This window comes from Balaenoptera physalus (assembly GCF_965194825.1).
Source record: "Balaenoptera physalus genome assembly, chromosome: 1".
In the NCBI taxonomy this organism is placed as follows: Eukaryota; Metazoa; Chordata; class Mammalia; order Artiodactyla; family Balaenopteridae; genus Balaenoptera; species Balaenoptera physalus.
Window position 1 is genome coordinate 16,934,263 of NC_138882.1, and position 26,859 is coordinate 16,961,121.

General features: G+C 37.1%; 2 long non-coding RNA genes across 3 annotated transcripts in view; both read left to right on the forward strand.

The window, feature by feature from the left end:
- The window catches only part of LOC309644699, an 887,681-nt gene that overhangs the window by 850,375 nt on the left and 10,447 nt on the right, over positions 1–26,859 (forward strand). The gene's annotated exons all lie outside the window — the stretch shown is intronic.
- Positions 1–26,859, forward strand: part of LOC309644481 — a 136,971-nt gene that overhangs the window by 57,648 nt on the left and 52,464 nt on the right. The window lies entirely within an intron of this gene.

Here is a 26,859-nt window from a genome sequence, read left to right on the forward strand (position 1 = left end):
CTCCCACACAAGACTGTGCCCCAGTCAGTCACCCAGCAGGGCCTTCCCCAATTTCCCTTTCCAGTTTCATTCCTTTCCTCTTCCAATGCCTGTGAACTCCCATGAAGAAGTCTCAGTGTTGCTACTGCCATGCCATTTCTCATCCCACCCAGACCCGAACTTTTTCCACCTTATGAAAGAAGATCTCCTTGCTTATCAATAGCTGATAACACATACTGGGAAGTCCTGGAGGAGGGTTGACTGTATTAACAATTTTAAAGCTCTAATTCTGCCATGAAGCCATGAAGTCCTTGCAGCATTTAGAGTGCGAAGTGGATCAGTTTCATGCTTTCATTTTATTTTATTTTATTTTTTAAAATTTTATTTATTTTTGGCCACGTTGGGTCTTCGTTGCTGCACGCGGGCTTTCTCTAGTTGTGGCGAGCCGGGGCTGCTCTTCGTTGCGGTGCGCAGGCTTCTCATTGTGGTGGTTTCTCTTGTTGCAGAGTGCGGGCCTCAGTAGTTGCAGCGTGAGCTCAGTAGTTGTGGCTCGCGGGCTCTAGAGCTCTGGCTCAGTAGTTGTAGTACATGGGCTTAGTTGCTTCATGGCATGTGGGATCTTCCCAGGCCAGGGATCAAACCCGTGTCCCCTGCATTGGCAGGCAGATTCTTAACCACTGTGCCACCGGGGAAGTCCTGTACTTTCATTTTAGATATGAGAAAACTGCTCCTAGAAAACTTGAGATATTGATTCAGTGTTACAAAGTGACTCAGTGGTCATCTCAGGATTAGGGTGAGGGTCTTGATGCCAATTAAATATTCAGTATATCAACTTCCTATAATTTTGAGTAACGCTTTCTGCATTTTAGTTTTCTGTCATATAAAGGCTTCTATGTTCTATGTTTTGTAATAGTTGGCACTCTTTTGGTTGCATGTGACAGAAACTCAACTCAGACTAGCTTAAACATAAGAGACACTTACTGGCTCTAGTAACTGAAAAGTCCATGCATGCTGGGATTCAATGCCCAAAAAGTATTGTCAGGGCTGTTTGTTTTCATCTCTCAGTTTTGCTTTTAGATTTTGGCTACATTTCCAGGAGGCCTTTTTCTATGAGGGATAAAGAAAGCTACTAAAAGTTTTAGTTTTACGTGGTTTTTTAACCTTACAATCCTGAGGAATGTATCTCCTGATGTCCTGTTGGTGTCACATGACCTTCCATGAAGCAAATACTGTAGGTAGGGGGATGAAATACTCTTGCTGGAACTTGGGGCAAGGGAAGGGCAATATCAACCCCACATAATTTACATTGAGTAAACTGGGTAATTATAGCATCGGGGAGGCATGGGGCCCAAGTAAAAGGGTACCAAGTAGACAAACAAGATGTGTCCACTATGTGTATTAGTATCTATTCAATACCCATTCTACTAAGTGCGGTAAAGTCTCATACTTAGTTGAGGTTTCTTAAGCTTGTGTGGATAAATTTTACTAATTAAAATTTTAGAAGGCAATTATTTTACCCATTCAAGTTTAGGAGGGTCTCTGCTTTTGTTTGGGTGAGACAAGAACAGGAAAATGATACAAGCTACTGGATAACTGAGATTACTGGGGTTCTCAAAGGTGTATTCTTCACTCAGCTGTGCAGGTTTCACTATACAACTTATATAACCACACACAGCAGCCCTGATTATCACTCTCCAATATCCTGAGAGGTTAAATAATCTTAGGACTGAAGTTGCAAGTTTGTGTAAAATGAAATTCATCCATTATAAGTGTCAGTCTCATGAGACTTGACAAATGCATATAATCATGTAATAGCCGCCCTAATCAAGGTATAGAATATTTCCATCACTCCCCAAAGTTCTCTCATTCTCCCTCTCAGTCAACACTGTCCCCACCACCACTTCTGGCTTCCAGCTACTTCTGACCTGCTTTCTATAACCATAGCTTTACCTATTTGAGAATTTTCTATACGTGAAAACGTGATCTTTTATAAATGGCTTCTTTCACTTAGTACAATACTTTTGAGATTCAAACATATTGCTGCACATATTTGTAGTTTGTTCCTTCTTATTTCTAATGAGTATTGTACTGTACTGCTATACCGTTTTGTTCATGTGTTTACCAGTTGATAGTCATTTGGATTATTTTCAGCCTTTGGCTATTATGAATAAAGCTGCTATGAATATTCATGTACAATTCTTTGCTCAAGACATATGTTTTCTTTCCTCTCAGGTAAGTATTTAGGAGTGGAATTGTTGAACTATGATAAATATATATTTAATTTTACAAGAAACTGCCAAACTCCTTTGCAAAGTGGCTGTACCATTTTGCATTCTCACCAGTAACACATGAAAGTTTTACCTGCTCCGTATCTTTGTCAACACTTGACATTATCAGACTTTTAAATTTTAGCCATTCTAGTGGGTGTGTATTGGTATTTCATTGTGGTTTTAATTTTCATTTCCTTAGTTAGTCCTCAGGAAATTAGTCTTCTTGACTAATGATGTGAGCATATTTTAGGGGCTTATTGGCTATATATCTTCTTTGGTGAAGAGTCTGTTCAAATCTTTTGTCCCTTTTAAAATCAGGTTGTTTGCCTTCCTGTCGCTGAGTTGAGAGTTTTTTATGTAGTCCCACACCATTCTTTCAGTTGATGGGACACAAGTGTTTCAACTGATCTGTGCCACCTACATTCTCGATAAAGTAACAGAAAGCTGATTAATTATATATCCCTAGTTCTGTGTTGGAGGAAAACCTTATTTTCCTCTGCCATCATAGTTCCATATGGAGGCCGCTCCCTTAGAATTACCTTTCTGCCTCTTGCCCCACCACTTCGCCAGCAGGGTAGGATGAGAGAGCTATCTGACTGGTGAATCTGGGAGAAGTTGTGAGCATGCTCAGTTAAGCCCCTGGATGCTCTGGGATTGGTTGTGCACAGAGTGTGCCTTTTCTGCTCCTCCCCACTATAGTAGTGTCATAGCCTGTGGTTTTCCAACCACTGCCTGTGACTGGGAGGCTTAGTTCAATTGAAAAGGTTCTAACAAGTCTATTTGGTCCTCACACTAAGTTTTACCAAAAATCAGCTTTTTTTCAGTAAAGTCATCATGAGAGTGAGTATCCTATTATCTTTGTCATATATTGTTACTCAGTAAAGGAGTGACTATCCTATCATATTCACAAGTCCCAACTGCACTTAAGAGAAGGAGGTTATACAGGGCAGGAAGACCAGGAAATGGGAATCTTGAGACCATCTTAGAATTCTGCCTATCATGGTACCTGATACCAGGAGGATATGAAACTATCTGTATTCAGAACAGGAAGGGGCATGTAAAGGATCTGTTCCTTAGGGAATTTTAAATGCATGAAAGCTGATGGCAAATGCCTTTAAGGACCTTAAGGTAAATTAGATCCTACTTCTACTACTGATTTTGGAAATAACCAAAAACTTAAATATCAAAACAGTTACAGAAGACTTCTTTTAGAGCTTAATTTTCTAATTTAATCAATATATCATACTGACCCACATAAAACTATTAGCTATCTCTTAAATTTTTTTTGCCCTGTTTCTCACATCCATTCGCCCCTTTGCCCCACCATTCCTGTATGTATATATTTCCATTCCTCATTTCTGTTTCATAAAAAATCTTGTAATATTTTCCTTAGAATTCTGAAATCTATTTTTATTCCAAACAATTCAAGATGGGTGATTTCTGAGAGTCCATGTGTTCAGCCCAGAACTTGGCAGGTCTCTAGGAAACAGATTACAAAACACTGCTAAAGTCCAAACCAGAAACCCAGTTTCTTCCAGAAAGATGACTCACAATCTGGCCAGAGTTTCTCAAGTGCAGGTTTCCATGCAGGTTACCGTCAGGTGTCTGTCAGTTTTATTAAAAGGAGCCACAGTCATGTCTTTGGGAATGACCATACATCAGTTTTCTCAAAAAAAAGTCTCAGTTTATGCCTTTTGTCTTGGTATAATAATTCATCGTGCACCTTTTCACTCTCAAAAGTTTCTCATTTTGGACAATAAATAACATGATCATTCTAGGTTGTATTGCAGAATACTTTCCAAATTGAAATAGAACTTAATACATACACACACACACACATATACGCACACACACACACACACACACACACACACACACACATACACAAATAGCAATTTGGGATATTTGTTAGTAAATTCAAACCCCGTTTGTGTTGCAAAAATTCAAATTATTTGGCAACGATTCAATAATCAGTCCATGCTTGCTGTCTTCCATATGCATTCTGTGAGTTTTACTCTCATACTTAACAATACAGTTTTTTTTGATAAAAAGATTACAAGCCTACTAATAAGTATTTCTGTGAATCCAATTTAAGATCATCAAGTAATACATTTTGAAACTAGAGAATGTATCAACAAATATATGTTAATGGAGAGAGATTCTCCCATTCTCCAATTCCATTATGTTGTAGAAGACCAGAAATGCTATACTGTGGTCTGGGATTCTAAAGATCATTAGGTATCAAAGTAAGATTCAGAGAGAGAGAGGAAGAGAGAGAGAGACAGAGACAGAGAATGAGAGCGTTGGTGAAGTAAATCCATGTGCTTTTCTGGGTCAAAACACATGTATGTACCCAGGTCAAAGAAGACTGTGAGTCCAAGGCTGGGACACAGGTGAAAAAGAGGTGATACCTTGGAAACATCTGCATGGGTAGGTCACTCAAACAGCCGAAGTCAAAAATCCAGTAAAGAATATCAGGGATGAAGAATGTAGAAATATCATGGAAATCAAGTAAAATCAAGTAAAATCTAATAGATAAAGCATTCTTTTGCTCAAGTTTAACTGATTATTTCCCTCCCACTCTGAGAGGAGACTATTACTTGCTAGAGGATGTAAGTGACGATAGATGACATGGTTTGGAGTGTAGCATCAGGGACCAGACACTGTTTTTACCAGAGGTGGTGTCTGGGAATAATTTTGTCTATTGAATATACCTTTAACAAATACTTGAATGCCCTTTATGTTCCAGGCATTGTGTTAAGTGTTGGATATATAATGGAGAGGAAAAGAGAAAACAACTGTAATAGTGACAACAAAAGGTCCAGTTGCTGCTCTTAAGGGACTTATAGCATAGTCCCTTAATTTTGGTTTCATTCTGTTGCTATATTCATTTCAATTGTTACTATGCTTATTGGATAGACATGATACCCTTCTTATGATTTACACGTCCACTTAATTATTTAGCAAAAATTTTTGGAGCAAAAGGTATGTTTTGGTCATTGTTTTGGTGCTGGGGCTAATGCTTGTGTATCTTTCATTGTAAGCTAAATCTCTAAAATAGTCTTTTAAGCACATTCTGAATACAAGCACAATGCTATATTATTTGGTGAAAATGTTCATTTTCAAGAACTCTTTTTTTTTTTCTAAAAAGCTCCAGACAATTACACATTCATCACTTTCCTTAAGTGCTATCACTTACATAGTCTCTACATAGTATTTCAACATGAGGTTAATTGCAGCTAAAGAAAAGTTTATGATTGGTCCAGACAGGTATTTTTCTTCATTGTCTAATACCATAAATCCATTAAATTCCTATCCATCTTGTCATCCTCTCCTTGAAGACTGGGTTATATGACCTGCAATACTAGTTCAGTTGAGTGATTATAATTGGGATTGGCAGAGAGCTTTCAGGGTTGCAATAAATTTTGCCACAGGCAGAGAGGGATTTTGTACCAACCCAATTCCAATGTGAAATCAGAATTTTTAACTATCTTATTACTGGTGAACAACATCATTTAGAAGAAAGAGCCGTGGAAGTCTTCTGGCTTTAATAATTGCAGTAATTTGCTTTGGAGGATTAAGTTTGAAGTAGCTTACAGATATGTGGTTTTTCTTTGTATTATTTGTGACTAAAGCATGCCACTGCCTTTAACCCTGTGTTCTGGAGTTCTTCTGCATCCTTGGATCATTTTTTCATTGTTTTCGTAGCCCACGGATAATCCTGGGAAATGGGAATGGTGGTAGAGCTCTTGTCAGAGGAAGTGGACAACACATTTTCTGCTCTATTTTTGTCTTTCTGGGAAAAAAAAGGCAAATTTCAAGGACTCTCCAGTGTTTGTGTATACGTGTGTGTGCGCGTGTGTGTACGTATGAGCAAGTAGCCCATGTGCCCATGATACATGTGTTCCTCCTTGAAATTTCAGTTGTTGACATGCTGGAAAAATTGGGTACGTAAATTATTTCTGCCCCCAGGCACTTTAACTTGTATGGCCAGCACTTATTCACTGGTCACCATGGGTCCCCCTGTCCTTGGCAGCATTACAGGGGTAATATTTTTTAACATGGTTGAACAGCTCTTGGAAATTTCCCCAATGTATTAAGCATGAACAAGCCTTTCTTCACATCAGGCTTGCATGTCTTCCCTCCACATTTATTTCTCTACAACCAACATATTTATTGGGACCATTATGAGAAAAATCTCCCTCTCCATAAATGTTTGTCTTCCCCTTTGTCCCTTTTATAGGATCGTGAAGAAATGATGGACGGTCTTGTTGGATGATCGTATGTGTGTGTTTGAAGGGGAACTCCCTTTCACTGAACTATCTCCGTGAAGTCTTTTTTAAAAAGCCAGACAGTAGCTTTTGGGAGTTTGCTTTGGAGTGACAAATGGGCTAAGTAACAAAATAAGTGATAAACAGGACTCATGATGTCAATAAAAAATGGAGTATTCTCTGTACCGGCATTTGCAAATGAATTCATTTACCACACCCATGGGTATCACTAAAATGTATCTAGGATCTAGTTTTTGACAGAACACCCTCTGGCCGAATAGCTATCTAAGAGCAGTTTAAATTGTGGAATTCAGATAACAAATGCTCAGATTATTAGTTCATTTTTTCAAAATTTTCATGATGTAAACACAGTAAAAGGAAAATAATCAAATTTTCTGACAATCCTCAAGAGCAGTTATCTCTGTGATACAGGACAATGTTGCCAAGACGGCCTGATGTGTCTGTTGTCACAGCTTCTTGGTTCATAATTAAACTAAAATTCAGGGTATATTTGAATGCTGTTTGTGCAAATAGCCATCATTTAAGATTCTGTGGAATCGAGGTTGACAGCTGGGTAATATAAGGATATGTTTACTACTGTGCCCTTACAGAGGGAATGGAGAGAGATATAGCTTATAACCATTCCAGCCAATCCCTGCTTTTATTTTGGCAAGTCTGGAATCTATTCCTCTTCTAGAGCACTTGTTTGCTATTCACTGGTAACCAAAGGCATAAGACAGGGAGGAGGCATCCCTACATTAAGTTCTACATCAGGACTTCACACAATTTCCAATTAGTCTGTTGGGGAACTGGGCAAGCGGGATCAGGAACAAAAACACATCATCATGGTTGTGATTTACGAGGTGAGTTTTGGACGCACTTCCCCCTCAAATACCCCTGTTTACAATCGCATTCCATTGGGTTCAGTTAGGAAGCAGACAATCTGAGTACGTTTCTTGGGGGATGTTTCTCAGAAAGCCAGTGACCTGACTAACGCTCGTATTGGCAGCCTCAGTGAAAGCCATGGAGACCAGATGACCCACTTCTGTCTTCAAAGCAAGGCGGAGGGACGATGGGAACAAAGATCAATCCTGGGCTCTAGCTGCTGCTGCAGCTGCCTCACGGGCAGGTCTATTTCTAGGGGAATTTAGAAGGTTCTATTTTTAATCCTCTTACCTTTAATGTATAACTACACTGTTGCATTTGAAGGCATGAGATCAGATTCTGAGCCCTATAGAGAGCCTCTCTAGTGTAATATATTTTAAAACAGGCTGAACTTGGGCACATACCCTACCTAAGGTGCTCTCCATTTTCTGGGACTAACAGTCACCACAAGAGTTATTTGGGTGGAAGATTTGTTTATCAACATATTTTGTCTATCTTTTAATACTTTAACTTTTTAATAATTGAGGTAAAATTTTTATATGTGAAGTGTGTAGATCTTAAGTGTACAGTACCATTCGGTGACTTAGGACAGATGTATGCACTTGTATAACCAACAGCCAAATCAAGATATAGAACATTTCCATCAATCCAGAAAATCCCCTTGTGACCCCTTCCAATCTCTTCCCCATCATGAGCAACCACTCTTAGTTTCTATCACTAAGATTACTTTTGCCTGTTCTTGAGCATCATATAAATGTCATCACACTTTTTGCTCAACACAGTGTTTTAGAGATTTATGTATCTTGTTGAGTATATCAGTGGTTCATACTTTCTTATGACTAAGCTGGATTGCATTATATAAATATAATGCAATTTATTTATTCATTCTCCTATTATTGGACATTTGGTTTGTTTACAATGTTTGTCTATCTTAAAGAAAGCTACTATGTGTATTCTTGTAGAAGTCTTTTTGTGGATATATGTTCACATTTATCATTAGTGTATATCAAGAAGTAGAAATTCTAGGTGAAGGTGTAGGTAAACCTTGAAGTTTATAAGAAAACTATCAAATGGTTTTCTGAAGTAGTTGTACCATTGGTTCTGGCTATTCCACAGCCTTTGTAAACATTTGGCATTTTCAGCCTTTTTAATTCTAGCCATTTTTCTGGTGTGATATGATAAGCTGTTGTGATTTTATTTTGAGTTTCTCTAATGACTGTGATGTCGATCAAATTTCCATGTTAATATAACTTTTTCGGTAAAGTGTCTGTTCAAGATTTTGGCATATATTTTTATTGGGTGCCTATTTGTAATTGATTTGTAGGACTTCTATCTTCTAGATATGTCTTTTGTCATATGTGTAATGCAAATGTTTTCTTCTACTCTGTGGCTTGCTGTTTAGTTTTCCTAATATGTCTTTTGATGAACATAAGTTTTAATTTTGATGAAAAACATTATGACAATTTTTTGTAGTTAGTACTTTTTGTGTTCTCACTGAGAAGTATTTGCTTATTCCGAGGTCACAATCTTCCTCTGTTTTACTCTAGGAGCTTTATAATTATAGCTTTTAATTTTAGGTGTACAACTTATCTCAAATTAATTCGTGTATTCTGTGATGGAGGGGTTTATGTTCATTTATTTCTTCATATTTTTCCCAATTGTCTCAGTACTACGTGTTGATAAAATTTTCCTTTCCATGTTGAATAGCCTAAACACACTTGTTGAAAATCAGTTGAAACTTTATAGTGTAGGTATAGGTTCAGACTCTGTTATGTTCCAGTGATTTGTCTTTCCTTACATGAATACTATTTTGTTTACTGTTACTTTATAGTAAGTTTTGAAATCAGGTAGAGTGAGACTTCCAAATTTGTTCTTTTTCAAGATTATTTTGACAATTCCAAGTCTTTGCATTCTCATTAAACTTCTGGAATCAACTTGTCAATTTCTACTAAAAAGAAAAAAAATGCCTGATGGAATTTTGATTGGTATTGCATGGAGTCCATAGATCAATTTGCCAAGAATTGATATTTTAATAATATTGATTATTTTAATAATAATTAAATAATTTTAATAATATTCATTCTTCCAAATTATGAACATGGTGTGTCTATCTATGTATTAAGGTCTTCCTTAATTTCTCTCAGTTGTGTTTTGTAGCTTCAGCTGGAGAGGTACTACACATATCTTTTCAAAAAATATTTCTAAATGCTTTACAGTTTCTAATGTTACTATACATGGAAACTTAAAATTTCATTTTCTAGTAGTTTGCTGCTAGTGTATAGAAATGCCATTGCTTTTTGTATACTGACTTTTTATACTGCAGCCTTGCTGAATTCATTATTAGTTTAATGAGATGTGATTTTTCTGGAAGATTCTTAGGACTTTCTATAGATATGATTATGTTGTTTGTAAATGAAGACAGTTTTAGTCTATGTGTCCTTCTTTCTTTTATTTCTTTTTTTCCTTGCTTTATTGCACTGGGTAGACCGTTCAGTACAATCATGAAAAGCAATGGTGACATTCTTTCCTTGTTTCTGTTTTTAGGGGGACTGTCAGTGTTTGATATTTCACTATTACACATTGTTAGAAAAAGGTTTTTCATAGATGCCCTTTATCAGACTGAGAAAATTCCCTTCTATTTTCAAACTTGCTAAGATTTTTTTAGTTTGTCTTAAATCATGAATATATGTATAATTTTGTCAAAATTTTTTCTACATCTGTTGAGATGATCATGTAGATCACATGTTGTTCCTTTTTTCCTACTGATGGGCTAAATTACACTAGTTGATTTTCAAATGTTAAACTAATTTTTTATTTCTGGAATAAATCCCAGCTGGTTATTATATATAATTTTTTCATGTAATTCTGGGTTCAGTTTGCTAGTAATTTGCTAAGGAATTTTTTGTTTTTGTTCATGAGAAATATTGACGTATAATTTTCTATTCTTGTAATGTTTTTAGCAAATTGAGTCCCAGGGTTATACTGACCTGGTAAAATGTGTTGGGAAGTGTTCCCTTTTCTATTTCCCCAAAACATTTATGTAAGAAAGTATTATTGTTTTTCTTAAATGTTAGAATTCACAAGTGAAACAATTTGGGCTTAGAGTTTGTGGGAAGAGTCCTTATCACACATTCAATTTCTTTCATTGATATTAGTCTGTTCAGAAATTGATAAGTTGGGGTTTTTCAAGGAATTTTTCTTTTTCTAAGTTGTAGAATTTATTGGCATTAAATTATTTATAGTATTGCCTTCTTATGATTTTAATATCTGTAATACCTATATATATATCATTTCTTTTGTTTCTGATATTGAAATTTGTGTTTTTTTATTTTTGATCAGCCTTGCTAAGGGTTTATCAATTTAATTATCTTTTCAATGAACCAATTTTTCCATTTTTTTGGTTGTTGTTTAGTATTTCATCTGTTTCCAATATTATGGTTATAATTTATTTCCTTTATTTCCTATGGCATTAATTTTTTCCCTACTTTTGTAATGTGGGAGCTTAGTTTATTAATTATAAACTTTTCTTCTTTTATATGAGAAGCATTTAAAGCTATAAATTTTCTTCTAATCACTCTTTTAGCTGAATCCTATATTTTTTATTTTTAAAAATTATGGTAAAATGCACATAACAAAATTTATCATTTTAACCATTTGTAAGTGTGCAGTTTGATAGTGTTAAGTACATTCACATTTTTGTGTAACCAATCACTAAAACTCTTTTCATCTTGCAAAACTGAAACATTATACTCGTTAGACAACTCCCCTTCCCCACTCCTCTCAGCTTCTGGCAACCATCATTCTACTTTCTGTCTCTATAAATTTAACTACTCTAGCTACCTCATGTAAGTGGAATTATACAGTGTTTAACTTTTTGTGACTGACTTATTTCACTTAGCATGACGTTCTCAAGTTTCATCCATGTCATAGCATATATCAAAATTTCCTTCCTTTTTAAGGCTGAATAATATTCCACTGTATGTATATACCATGTCTGAATGCTGGCCTGAGTGATGATCCCATAGGTCCCTGAACATTTGATAATTCATTTTCAATCTCTTTTCTCTGTTTTCTTTGGATTAGGTCTACCTTCAACTCCATTAATCCTTTTGTTGTTGTTAATTTTTTGTTGTTGTGTTGTTGGCTGCGCCAGGTCTTAGTTGTGGTGTGCAGGCTCTTCATTGTGGCGCATGGTCTTCTCTCTAGTTGTGGTGCACGGGCTTCCCTCTAGTTGTGGCATGCGGGTTTTCTCTCTCTAGTTGTGGCGCACAGGCTCCAGAGCACGTGGGCTCTGTAGTTGTGGTGAGTGGACTCCAGAGTCCATGGGCTCTGTAGTTTGCAGCATGCAGACTCTCTACTGAGGTGCGTGGGCTCAGTAGTTGTGGCACGTGGGCTTAGTTGCCCCACAGCATGTGAGAACTTTGTTCCCTGACCAGGGATGGAACACACGTCCCCTGCATTGGAAGGTGGATTCTTTACCACTGGACCACCAGGGAAGTCCCCAACTCCATTAATCCTTTATTTTGTAATTTTCAATTTGTTCTTCAGTCCATGCAGTAAAGTTTCCTTTAATTTTATTACTCCTTTCAGTTCTAGAATTTCCCTTTGGTTCTTTTTATAGTTTCCATTTTTTCTGGATTCCTCATCTGTTATTCATTATGACCATCATTTCCTTTATGTCCTTGATCATATTTATAACGTTTTCTGTGTAAATCTTTTCTGCTAATTCTAATACCTGCTTAATCTCAGTGTTAGTTTTTTTTTTTTCTTCTTGAATATAAGTTACATTTTCCTGCTTCTTTGCATATCTAATAATTGTTACTGTATGCTGGACAGTGTAAATAATACATTGTATAGAGTGTGAATTGTGTCATCTTTCTTTGAAATGGTTATACACTGTTTTGTGAGATCCTTTTGGTTCTGTCATAGTGGGTTTTATTCTTTGTTAGAGCAGGTGTTGTTCGGTTTTGAACATAGTCCTGTGATGAGGCCCTCATTCTCAGGCATGATCTTTACATCTAAATTGTGGTCTTCTGGAGTTTCAACTGAATGTCCAATATACTCAGTGAGGTCTATTCACTCAAGCTTGACCAGAAGTTTAATGTTTCCCAGAACAGCCTCTAGTATTACTCTTCAGCTCCCAGTTCCACAGGAAAAGATCCCTTCTGTGACTCCCAGAACACATGTATCCCAGCACTCAGCCAAGGACTTACAGGGTATTCCTACCTAGACTTCTGTGTTTCCCTTTATGTATAGCTACCTTCTCTCTGGTACTCTGTCCTGCAAGTTCCAGCCTCATTAGAAGCCTGGAATTCTAACCTCTGCCTCCTCAACTCATCTAGAGCTCTGCTCCTCTTGAGATCTAACTCTCATTACCATGGCAGAAGAATGATGTAGGCAGAAATCCAGGACAATCATGAGCCTTGCCTTGTATGTTTTTATTCTCTCAAGGATCACAGATCTTCTCTGCTTGTTGCTCAATGCCTTCATCACATACTGATTTTGCTTCATATATTTTGTTAATTTTTATAGTTACTTTTCATCAGGAAGGAAAGTCTAGAACTAGTTATCATGTCATACCTGGAAGCACAATTCCAGTTTTATTTTTTAAATAGATATAATGCAATGAGCTAGTATTTCTGTGTATTACGGAAGACCTGCAGATATAATCTTAGGGAAAAACACTTTTCTTTCCCCTAGCATCCAACCCGCCACACACTCTGAAAGCTTAGTCTGTTTGTTAGAGAACAGTAGCCAAAAGGTATAATACTCAACTCTATGACTTCACCCAAGAGAAGAAGAAAGTACTTATTTAAGTAGATATAAACCAAGGACTGATTTCTGAGTTTTAAATATGGGCTTTCATATATTGTGTTCCCCCATAATTCATATTTTGAAGTCCTAACCTCTAGAACCTTAGAATGTGACTATATTTGGAGATAAGACCTTTACAGAGATAATTAAGGTTAAATGACGTCATATGGGTAGGTTCTAATCCAATATGACTGATGTCTTATAAGCAGAGGGAGAGACACTGGTGATTCTCATGCACAGAGTAAAGGTCATGTGAGGGTACAGCAAGAAGGCAGCCATCTGAAAGCCAAGGAGAAAGGTCTCTGGAGAAACCAAACCTGCCAACACCTTGATCTTAGACTTCCAACCTTCAGAACTATAAGAAAAATTGTTTAAGCCTCTCTGTCTGTGGTATTTTGTTATGGCAGCTATACCAAAGTGATACATGCTTGTAATGTTAATACAAGGATTTTCATGGCTGTGTTGTTTAAAGATAACTCAAAATTGAGTATAATTTTATGCAGAGTTATTGAGAATTGGTTATATAAAATCCAGTACATATTTATACAATGGCATATTATGTAGCTATCAACTGTAAAATATGACCATATACAGGAAGAACATTTACAATGTAACAGATGAAAAAATTTGAGGTAAGTTTATACGAAAAAATTATATGTGTACTTTTGACGCAAAGCTTATAGCAAACTAAGGCCATATTTTTTAATAGTTAAGTTAAAGTTAACTTATACAGTTAAGTGACTGCCAGGGGGCTGGGGGGAGATTGATTTGGAAGGGACGTGGAATGTCCTTCTGGGATACTGGAAATGTTTTATGTCTTGATTTGAATGGTAATTACATTGTATACACTGACATAAAAATTCAGTGAATGGTATACTTAGGATTAGTGTACTTTTATACACCTTTTTGTATTTAAACTTTACCAATAAAATGATCAAAAACTGATATGAGTTTACCTACAATCTTGTCACTAAAAAATGTCCTAATCTTCTCCCTGGTTACTGAGGCCGGAATAATCCCATACATGTAGAGTATTTCATATAATTCAGTCCCAATAGCTCACCCTTGGGCTGAGAATTCAAAATCCACCTTGATCTTGGAGAAAAGTCATCCCATCAATAGAAGCTAGTTGCTTTGCAGTGGGTTATTAGATTGCAGTAATTCCACAGACTGAATGCCTACTGAAGAGAAATCCAGAGAGACTTGCTTGTCACCACTATTGTTGCTAAAATCCCTTCTAAAAATACTCATCACCATGCTTAGAATAAAACCCAACCTCCCATCATGACTAGCAAACCAAAAGACCTGACTGCACCCCGCCCCCCAACTTCATCTCCTGCCACCCGCCACCGTTCCTCTTTTTCAGCCTGCTCCAGACACACAGCCCTCACTTCTGCATCTTGATCTTTTCAATTCTATTCCAATCTCAGGGTCTTTGCCCTTAATCGATCTCCTACTTAGAACATTTTCTCCCAGATCCCATTATGTCTGCCTTCTTTTCATCATCTTAACATCATCTAACTGAAATGTCAACTCTACTTCCTCAGAGAAGACGTCCCTGGCAAATCTAGCTAAAGCAACCTTCTCCACGCCTACATAATCCTTTTTCTATTAATACTCTATTTTATCTTCTTCAAAATATATACAGGTAGACGTATGAAGCTATGTTTATAGTTATTTATGTGCATTTTTTGGAAGGGTCTGTCTGTCCCCTGAAATATAAGGTTCTTAAGGGCAGAGGCTCTGTCTGATTAAATACCATACCCCCAGTTACTAGTGTTTAGAACCTAGTAGTGCTCAATAAATGTTTTCACTGATTTGGTGGACTGATTTGTCATGAATAACTATCCTCACCACCACTCAGTCCATTACAACTGAAACTTCACACAAAGAGCTAATCATGACTTAAAAGCACCTGTAAGATGGTGGAGGGAAGAACTGGAGAATCTGCAGTCACTGGTATGATTACTGAAAACAGGTGGTTTCTCACTGTGCCAGGTCATCTCCATGCACTTTTGTTATAATGGCTTACCTGTCTAGCACAAGCACCTCAATTTGCATGTGTGTGGTGGGGAGGCAGGAAGTAACAGGAGCAAGACAAGGTCATTCACTTGAATGTGACCTTCAGTCACGATTACCCCTTTCCACCTGTGTACTAGAATTCCCAACGTGGTAAATCTTGATTGTGTACTCATACTAATAGCTTTTAATTCAAATATCCACAGTGAGCTGCTGGATTAAGAAATCTACTAACTATAGTGACTTACAGTGCCCAGAAATTACCCTTCCCCAAGGGAGTTTAGGTTTTGAAATTAAACCAGATTATTTCCTTTTACTAGCTACTTTAGTCCTCATTTCTGCCCAGTGGTCTCAGTAGGGACTATATCAATGATCCAGTTTGGTGGGTTTTTGTTTTTTTTTTTTTCAGTATACAGCAGAGTAATTCTTTTTTTTTTTCTTTTGTATTATTTTTGCAACATCTTTATTGGACTATAATTACTTTACAGTGTTCTGTTAGTTTCTGCTGCATAACAAAGTGAATCAGCTTTATGCATACATATATCCCCTTATCCCCTCCCTCTTGCATCCCCCTCCCACCCTCCTTATCCCACCCCTCTAGGTGGTTGTGAAGCACCGAGATGATCTCCCTGTGCTATGCCACTGCTTCCCACTAACTATCTATTTTACATTTGGTAGTGTATATATGTCCATGCCACTCTCTCACTTCGTCCCAGCTTACCTGTCCCCCTCCCTGTGTCCTCAAGTCCATTCTCTACATCTGTGTCTTTATTCCTGCCCTGCTCTTAGGTTCTTCAGAACCATTTATTTTATTTTTTTAAATTCCATATATATGTGTTAGCATACGGTATGTGTTTTTCTCTTTCTGACTCACTTCACTCAGTATGACAGACTTTAGGTCCATCCACCTGACTACAAATGACTCAATTTTGTTTCCTTTTAAGGCTGAGTAATATTCCATTGTATATATGTGCCACATCTTCTTTATCCATTCATCTGTCGATGGACACTTAGGTTGCTTCCATGTCCTGGCTATTGTAAATAGTGCTGCAATGAACATTGTGGTACATGACTCTTTTTGAATTATGGTTTACTCAGGGTATATGCCCAGTAGTGGGATTGCTGGGTCATATGGTAGTTCTATTTGTAGTTTTTTAAGGAACCTCCGTACTGTTCTCCATAGTGGCTGTATCAATTTACATTCCCACCAACAGTGCAAGGGGGTTCCCTTTTCTCCACACCCTCTCCAGCATTTATTGTTTGTAGATTTTTTGATCACGGCCATTCTGACCAGTGTGAGGTGATACCTCATTGTAGTTTTGATTTTCATTTCTCTAATGATTAGTGATGTTGAGCATCCTTTCATGTGTTTTTTGTCAATCTGTATATCTTCTTTGGAGAAATGTCTATTTGAGTCTTCTACCCATTTTTGGATTGGGCTATTTGCTTTTTTGAAATTGAGCTGCATGAGCTGCTTGTATATTTTAGAGATTAATCCTTTGTCAGTTGCTTCATTAGCAAATTTTTTCTCCCATTCTGAGGGTTGTCTTTTCGTCTTGTTTATGGTTTCCTTTGCTGTGCAAAAGCTTTTAAGTTTCATTAGGTCCCATTTGTTTATTTTTGTTTTTATTTCCATTTCTCTAGAAGGTGGGTCAAAAAGGATCTTGCTGTGATTTATGTCATAGAGTGTTCTGCCTATGGTTTCCTCTAAGAGTTTTATAGTGTCTGGCCTTACATTTTGGTCTTCAAACCACTTTGAGTTTATTTTGGTGTATGGTGTTAGGGAGTGTTCTAAGTTCATGCTTTTACATGTAGCTGTCCAGTTTTCCCAGCACAACTTATTGAAGAGGCTGTCATTTCTCCATTGTATATTCTTGCCTCCTTTATCAGACATAAGGGAACCATATGTCCATGGGTATATCTCTGGGCTTTCTATCCTGTTCCATTGATCTATATTTCTGTTTTTGTGCCAGTACCATACTATCTGATTACTGCAGCTTTGTAGTATAGTCTGAAGTTAGGGAGCCTGATTCCTCCACCTCTGTTTTTCTTTCTCAAGACTGCTTTGGCTATGCAGGGTCTTTTGTGTTTCCATACAAATTGTGAAATTTTTTGTTCTAGTTCTGTGAAAAAATGCCATTGGTAGTTTGATAGGGATTGCATTGAATCTGTAGATTGCTTTGGGTATTATAATCATTTTCACAATGTTGATTCTTCCAATCCAAGAATATGGTATATCTCTCCATTTGTGTGTATCATCTTTAATTTCTTTCATCACTGTCTTATAGTTTTCTGCATACAGGTCTTTTGTCTCCTTAGGTAGGCTTATTCCTAGGTATTTTATTCTTTTTGTTGCAATGGTAAATGGGAGTGTTTCCTTAATTTCTCTTTCAGATTTTTCATCATTAGTGTATAAGAATGCAAGAGATTTGTGTGCATTAATTTTGTTTCCTGCTACTTTACCAAATTCATTGTTTACCTCTAGTAGTTTTCTGGTAGCATCTTTACGATACTCTATGTATAGTATCCTGTCATCTGAAAACAGTGACAGCTTTACTTCTTCTTTTCCAATTTGGATTCCTTTTATTTCTTTTTCTTCTCTGATTGCTGTGGCTAAAACTTCCAAAACTATGTTGAATAATAGTGGTGAGAGTGGACAACCTTGTCTTGTTCTTGATCTTAGAGGAAATAGTTTCAGTTTTCCACCATTGAGAATGATGTTGGCTGTGGGTCTGTCACATATGTCCTTTATTATGTTGAGGTAGGTTCCCTCTATGCCTACTTTCTGGAGGGTTTTTATCATAAACGGGTGTTGAATTTTGTCGAAAGCTTTTTCTGCATCTACTGAGGTGATCATATGGTTTTTCTCCTTCAGTATGTTAATATGGTGTATCACATTGACTGATTTGTGTATATTGAAGAATCCTGGGATTCGGGATAAACCCCGCTTGATCATGGTGTATGATCTGTTTAATGTCCTGTTGGATTCTGTTTGCTAGTATTTTGTTGAGGATTTTTGCATCTATGTTCATCAGAGATATTGGCCTGTAGTTTTCTTTTTTTGTGACATCTTTGTCTGGTTTTGGTATCAGGGTGATGGTGGCCTCATAGAATGAGTTTGGGAGTATTCCTCCCTCTGCTATATTTTGGAAGAGTTTGAGAAGTATAGGTGTTACCTCTTCTCTAAATGTCTGATAGAATTTGCCTGTGAAGCCATCTGGTCCTGGGCTTTTGTTTGTTGGAAGATTTTTAATCACAGTTTCAATTTCAGTGCTTGTGATTGGTCTGTTTATATTTTCTATTTCTTCCTGGTTCAGTCTCAGAAGGTTGTGCTTTTCTAAGAATTTGTCCATTTCTTCCAGGTTGTCCATTTTATGGGCGTATAGTTGCACATACTAATCTCTCATGATCCTTTTTATTTCTGCAGTGTCAGTTGTTACTTCTCCTTTTTCATTTCTAATTCTGTTGATTTGAGTCTTCTCCCATTTTTTTCTTGATGAGTCTGGCTAATGGTTTATCAATTTTGTTTATATTCTCAAAAAACCAGCTTTTAGTTTTATTGATCTTTGCTATTGCTTCCTTCATTTCTTTTTCATTTATTTCTGATCTGATTTTTATGATTTGTTTCCTGATGTTAACTTTGGGGTTTTTTTTTCTTCTTCTTTCTGTAATTGCTTTAAGTGTAAGTTTAGGTTGCTTATTTGAGTTGTTTCTTGTTTCTTGAGGTAGATTTTTATTGCTATAAAGTTCCGTCTTAGAACTGCTTTTGCTGCATCCCATTGGTTTTGGGTTGTTGTGTTTTCATTGTCATTTGTCTAGGTATTTTTTGATTTCCTCTTTGATTTCTTCAGTGATCTCTTGGTTATTTAGTTGCGTATTGTTTAGCTTCTATGTGTTTGTATTTTTTACAGATTGTTTCCTGTAATTGGTGTCTAGTCTCACAGCGCTGTGGTCAGAAAAGATACTTGATACTATTTCAATTTTCTTAACTTTACCAAGACTTGATTGGTGACCCAAGATACGATCTATCCTGGAGAATATCCCATGAGCACTTGAGAAGAAAGTGTATTCTGTTGTTTTTGGATGGAATGTCCTATAAATATCAATTAAGTCCATGTTGTTTAATGTATCATTTAAAGCTTGTGTTTCATTATTTATTTTCATTTTGGATGATCTGTCCTTTGGTGAAAGTAGGGTGTTAATGTCCCCTGCTATGATTGTGTTACTGTCGATTTCCCCTTTTATGGCTGTTAGCAGTTGCCTTATGTATTGATGTGCTCCTATGTTGGGTGCATAAATATTTACAATTGTTATGTCTTCTTCTTGGATTTATCCCTTGATCATTATGTAGCATCCTTCTTTGTCTCTTGTAATAGTCTTTATTTTAAACTCTATTTGGTCTGATATGACAATTGCTACTCCAGCCCTTTTGATTTCCATTTGCATAGAATATCTTTTTCCCTCCCCTCACTTTCAGTCTATATGTGTCCCTAGGTCTGAAGTGGGTCTCTTGTAGACAGCATATATACGGGTCTTCTTTTTGTATCCATTCAGCCAGTCTATGTCTTTTGGTTGGAGCATTTAATCCATTTACATTTACGGTAGTTATCGATAAGTGTGTTCCTATTACCATTTTCTTAATTGTTTTGGGTTTGTTATTGTAGGTGTTTTCCTTCTCTTGTGTTTCCCGCCTAGAGACGTTCCTTTAGCATTTGTTGTAAAGCTGGTTTGGTGGTGCTGACTTCTTTAACTTTTGCTTATCTGTAAAGATTTTAATTTCTCCATCGAATCTCAATGAAATCTTTGCTGGGTAGAGTTATCTTGGTTGTAGGTTTTTCCCTTTCATTACTTTAAATATGTCCTGCCCCCCCCTTGTGGCTTGCAGAGTTTCTGCTGAAAGATCAGCTGTTAACCTTATGGGGATTCCCTTGTATGTTATTTGTTGCTTTTCCCTGCTGCTTTTAATATTTTTTCTTTGTATTTAATTTTTGATAGTTTGATTAATATATGTCTCAGCATGTTCCTCTTTGGGTTTATCCTGTATGGGACTCTCTGCACTTCCTGGACTTGATTGACTATTTCCTTTCCCATGTTAGGTAAGTTTTTGTCTATAATCTCTTCAAATATTTTCTCAGACCCTTTCTTTTTCTCTTCTTCTTCTGGGACCCCTATAATTCAAATGTTGGTGCATTTAATGTTGTTCCAGATGTCTCTGAGACTGTCTTCAATTATTTTCTTTATTTTTTCTTTATTCTGCTCCCTAGCAGATATTTCCACGATTTTATCTTTCAGCTTACTTATCTGTTCTTCTGCCTCAGTTATTCTGCCATTGATTCCTTCTAGAATATTTTTAATTTCAGTAATTGTGTTGTTCAACACAGTTTGTTTGCTCTTTAGTTCTTCTAGATCCTTGTTAAATGTTTCTTGTATTTTCTCCATTCTGTTTCCGAGATTTTGGATCATCTTTACTATCATTACTCTGAATTCTTTTTCAGGTAGTTCTGTATTTTGTCTTCATTTATTTGGTGTTGTAGGTTTTTACCTTGCTCCTTCGTCTGTAACATATTTTTTTGTCATTTCTTTTTTTTTTTTTTTTTTTTTTGATGGGTGGTGCTGTATTCCTGTCTTACTGGTTGTTTGGCCTGAGACATCCAGCACTGGAGTTTGCAGGCAGTTGGATAGAGCTGGATCTTGATGCTGAGAGAAGGACCTCTGGGAGGCCTCACTCCGATTAATATTCCCTGGGGTCTGAGGTTCTCTGTTAGTCCAGCAGTTTTGACTCGGAGCTCCCGCCACAGGAGCTTTGGCCTGACCTCCGGCCTGGGAACCAAGATCCCATAAGCCAGTCGCTGCGGGTTCCTCCTGTCTCCTTAGGTGTCCATGGTCCCCCAGTGGTGCCTGGTAGGTGCCCTAGTTGTGTGGAGATGCGAATTCTGCATCCTCCTAGTGCTAATTCTCTCTTTATATGTGGACATGTCATCATTGCAGAATGATACCACAATGTAAATTGTTAAGAAATTTCCTCTGATAAGGGATTAGGTAGAAACCAAAGATTTGGGGGCAGAGGATGTAGGAAAATTTTTGGATTATCATATTTCAATCAGCTCCAATAAAAAAGTTTTTCTTTATGTTCCTGATATGAGGACAAAGGGTCAAATTAATGAAGCTCTGAATCAAATGACAGCCCTTTCAAATATGTCTTCACATTCCACTAGTGAAGTGAGGAAATCCTGAAGTGAATCCTGTTTCTTTCCAAAGTGTAGCTGACAATCCTTTAATGTTAAAAATTAAAACAACAACAACAACAACTATTTTCAGGTATGCCAGCCAGGACAAACTGGTGACTTATTTGAAATGCTAGTTAAATTATTTGAAATGCCACCATTTCTGTGGTTTTCCTTTCAGTTTCTATTCTTTATAGTACATTTTCATGGCTCAATTACCAGACAAATTATACTTTTCTCTTTTTATTTGTTCTTTTTTATTGCTATCCGGGAAAGAAAAAAAGAACATTGGTGACAGTCATCTCATTTATGGAAGGCTTTCAACATTACTAATTGGAATGCTCTTCAGTAAGTCGACTTCCAATGACATACTATAAAAACAGCTTTTCAGATTAGAATCTTCATGCAATGGAGATAGTTCTCACTAATGGAAATATACAAATGTGGGCTGACACTCTGAGTAAGGAACAAGAGTTCTCCTTCAGGAGTGAGTTTCAGACCCATTGCTTCTTTTTTAAGATTTTTATCATTGACTTGGAGAATGAAGTATGCTCCTGGATATTATGGAAAAGCAATTAACATTTAAAATTACATACATTCTTAACACATAGTTAGAAGCAACAGTGAAAAATCAGGGTGTCTGAATTAGATTGCAGTATGGTTAATCATATTGAATTTGTTCTGAAAGAGACCTGAAATGTGTATATATCTCCTAGTCAATTCAATGCTCATGGAGAAGTATAGTGTGAGAACTGAGATCTTAGAATCATAAAATTGAGACCAAGTGCAATGGTAGCACATACAGATGAAAATATCCACACAGAGCTGGAAAGAGAAGGATCACAGTCGCTACCAAGCAAATCGTGAGTTTATGAGTTTTTATGATGACCACATCATAGAATAACCCCATGTTTAGAAGTTTGTTCAAAATGTTATATTTTTATTGTTAGAGACACTGCATGTTGTCCGAGATGCCATAGGTAAAGGTATGTCTAGTAGTTGCCAAGCTGTTCATATCCTTTTCCTAAAGTGTGGACTGTTGGATTCCTTCATCTGTAAGTGTAGTCCTGTGTCAGGCTCTTGGGACAATCCTCATGTCTCTATGTCCCATCTCTAAAAATGGGGAAGGTCATATAGAGTTCCAGATCTTGTTCTAGAGGTTGGCTCATGATGGGCTGGTCATGGCAAGACTATTCAAGGTGGCAAAGAAATAAGGAGTGTCAATGGAGGACTCTAGCCTTGGATAGGAGATGGAAATGCAGAGAGGGAGGAGCAAAAATAAGGTATACATACAAGAGATAGACACTGGTGGGGCTTGAATGTCAAGAAGAGTTGAAGAGGTCTTTGACTATTGCCTTGTCACCTTTATGGGTACATGGCCAATGGTATGTTTGGTGGGCTTAAAGATCAAGAAAGACAGTGTCTGAGCTTCACTATCATCAATCTTGCTGCCAAGTCTGGCTCTGACCTCTTATCCTCTTAATTAGATAATTGGGCATCTGGTTCTTCCTGACTTCAGTCCCACCCCTCAGTTTCAGTTTGGTGTCTGAGAACTGCTTACCAGAGATTTCCCTGCTACCATCTTCCTTTCTACCTTCCTTAGTTCTGCCTGGTCTTTTTGCTATGTTTTATCTGTCTGACCTTCCCTAAGTTAGATGTTTACCTGGACCAGGACTTGTCATCTGTATCCACATTCTCTTTAGATATAGTCATCTTCCTGCTGAAGAGGAAACTTTAAATGCTTTCTCAGAGGCATATGTACTGGGGCAGAGTAGGTGTTTACCCACTGATGTGGAATCAGGGTAGCAGGACAGTGCCGGTGTCTTCCTGAAATATTTCTGACCTAATTGACAATTGATGCGTAGAAATTCAGAATCCAGGCATTTATTCATTAAAATATAAATTCCCATGGGAGCATTAATTTATATCAAGGCTTCCTTTGCCACTTGGTTGGATTAAGGGATCTGAGAGAGAAATTTTCATAGAGGAGAGAGGGAGAGGAAAAAAGCATTATTGGTTACCTAATGTCAGTTTCACAGTGGAAATTTTAAAAGCCCAGAAGATGATTTCACTATTTTGGCTCTGAATGTTCTAGTTGATTTGACTATAGCAATTGGCCACAGACAACCAAGCAACCAGGCAAAACATCCAACCCTACATTCTACACTCATAGTCTCATACAATGCTCTGGATAATAAAATAAATCCTCTATTCTCCATCAGTCAGTTAGTCTAAAATCATTATTCCCAGGTCTTGCACAGCCCACTATCCACCACTGTTATCCCACACCCCACCTTATTGACCACCCCATTTGTATTTATTAAACACCCATCAGGACTATTGGCTACTGTTGTGTTGTAGCCACCCAAGCTATGCTTCATTGTTTCATTTTGGATTTCCATTTTTGCTTTCCTCAGAGCCCTTGATAAACCAGACAGCAAAGAGACTAGGACAGAATGGATTTTAAGATGGTAGACTGGAATGCGAAGACAAATTATAAGGAAAAGTCAAAGGGTTTAGATACATTTGCCAGATAACAAACATTTTGAGCAGCCTTACATAAACTAGAGGTGAATTTTGTGCATGCTGGGTATTGTAAATTGATTTTAGAGTCTACTTCTAGGTTTTACAGAACTACCTATTTCTAAGTATTGTAATCCTATAGGAATGAAATACTCGTGGTGCTCCAAATGTGTCATATTTTCTCTCACCTCTTCTTTTACATGTATTGTTGTCTGTACTTCCCTTTCCCCTAACATTTTAGCTTTTCTCTATTTCTTCCCGCCTTACCCAGCAATTGCCTTAATACTTAATATCAAACTGTAATTGTCATTTCCAATGAAGAGACTTCCTTGTACTCCTAAGACAGGGTTAGGAATCACTCCTATGTCCCCATAACACCCTATTCTTGCACCTGAGACGGCCTGTACACATTGTAATGTTACTACCTTTTTACTCTCCCAACTCTCCAGTCAGATCATAAACATTTTTTGTGGCTGTTTCTCTGTCTGGTTTACCATTAGCTTCCCTTCTGCCTAGCACCATGCTTGCAACATACTTGGGGCTCAGAACTATTTGAACCACCTCTGCCACATTAGACATCTGTAACCAAATTTCTTCCCTACCCTTATTTTCTGTGCCAGTCTTAGAAGTCAGGGAGCAGTATTTATAAAATTCGCTCCAATTTCAGTAGAGATGTTTATCATGGTTTTCATTTCAAGGGTATCCAGGAACTTAAAGCAAGTCAACAGAAAGAGTATATTCTTATGGGAATGGTGAACTTGGGAGTCAACTTGAGGAGGTGGCTAACACTGCCATCTCCAAAGGAATATAGCAAACGTAGGTCTTTCAGAGGCTCACTACCCAAAGAGTCCAGTCTGGTGGAAGGATTAGCATCAGAAGTCTCTGAAGAATGCACCTCCATAGTCATGGTTCTAAGACATTTTATTAAATGGGAATAGATCTCAAAGTAGTGTGGTCTACTTTCTGATTGAGAAGAATGAAGCAGAAATTGGACAGGGGACCAGGTCTCCAGACCGACATGCTGAGGAGTATTAAGAAGCTGGAACACAGCCCCCAAACTGGTATAGAAACTTCATCAAGTGGCCCAGGGCCCCAGGGTGAGAGTTGGGGATGGCAGCTGCAGCTTGTTGGCATATGAACGCCCAGGGGCTCACCCTGGTCATATCAGACACCATTTGAAAGGCAGTAGTCAAATGCTCATCCCCATAGTACACCCGGGAAACGACCAACAGTTGCTTATTTTGTAACAACTATTGTAGGAGGGCCTTTGGCAAGAAGCTTTGTCTCATAAGTGTTAAGACTGCACCAAAATGGAATTCAAATTTATATTACATACTTTGCAGCAAGTGATTCTGTTACCAGGGTGTATACCAAGGAACTCTGGGGAGAGTTTCTGAATAGCACAGGATACTGAATGAGAACAAAGTCATTTTCTTAGACATCTAAAAATCAGGCTCATTTTGAAATATCAACTCTTGGGTTGCCCATGATCCAACATGTCCCACAGATATAAAACGACACACTAAAATTGCCATAAAAACCTTGGCCAAGATGATTGGGCCAAGTTCATAAAATAATTGAATCTGTTTGTTTTACAGACTACTTTCAGAAATCACAACTGAAAAGAGATAAATGCTTTCTATACTGAACTACAACAGACGATCCAATGGGTTATGGGTCATCAAGGCACATCTCTACCTTTGCACTTTTATACTGTTTTATAATTATCTGTTTATGTGTCTGTCTCCCTAATTAGGTCTCATGACCCCTAGAGCATGAAGTCCTTTAGGAACTAACTTTGTATTTTCAGTTCATGGTATAGTGGCCCAGACTCAGTCGGTGTGATATAGACCAATAGCTCTCCTCCAAAAAACAGTTTTCCCTTTTTTTGGCCACATAGGTAGATTTCAGTTATCTGTGAGTAATTTGTCAGCACTGTATGTCATGTGTGAATATGCCTTAATTTAATGCTTTGGTCTCAAGAAAGGAAAACCAAGTCTCATTCACTGTATTATAAACAAGTGACATAGACCAAATCTGGCAAATTCCCAGTGACTTGGATCAATATGGTAGCACTGTAAAACCAGACTAGCCATGATCACTTTATGAATATATTCAAAGACTTTTTTCCCCCAGAAATGTAACATGAATAAATGTTGCAATACAGGTTCTCAATCACCTGGTTTTCTGAGATGATTTTCCTGATAGGAAATATGTCTTTTGAAGGGTAATAATGTAAAATATGGGGATTTTAACAATACACTCTTATGAGTAAAAATGTGCTTTTCACTTATGAAAGAGTGTTACCTCCAGGCAAATATGTTTTCTAGTCCTTTCCCCTTTTCTTGCTTCTTCTCTTGTTTCTTTATGCACATTATTTCTCCTTCCAGAAATACATTCTAGTTCGTATTCTTTCTTTTAAAAATTCTACTTCATATTCATTTCTGGTAGTAAAAATATTCTGGTCTAGGAAGTACATATTTGTCAGCATAAATCACATTTAATTTTTCCATTTGTTCTGAGAGTCTTCTAGACCTTGAGTATATATAATGATTCTTGTAATGAAATCAGCTTGTTTGAAAATTGGACAAGTAGTTTGCAAACTAGCAGAAAACTTTCCAAGTATGGGAAAAAAATCTGATTCAGGGATTGAAATAAATGATGACATTAATGTAAAAGTCTATTTTTCTTCAGTCAAAACAATTACCTTAATTAACAAACAATTACTGAGTTGACATAGTTCAAAAATAATGACAATAATGAAAACGCTTTTATTTAGTTTCAAATCGATGATATTAATTTAATTGGTTGTAAACTCATTATTTCTGAACTCAATGCTTTTGAAAAATTAACTTAATCATTTTTAAGTCATAA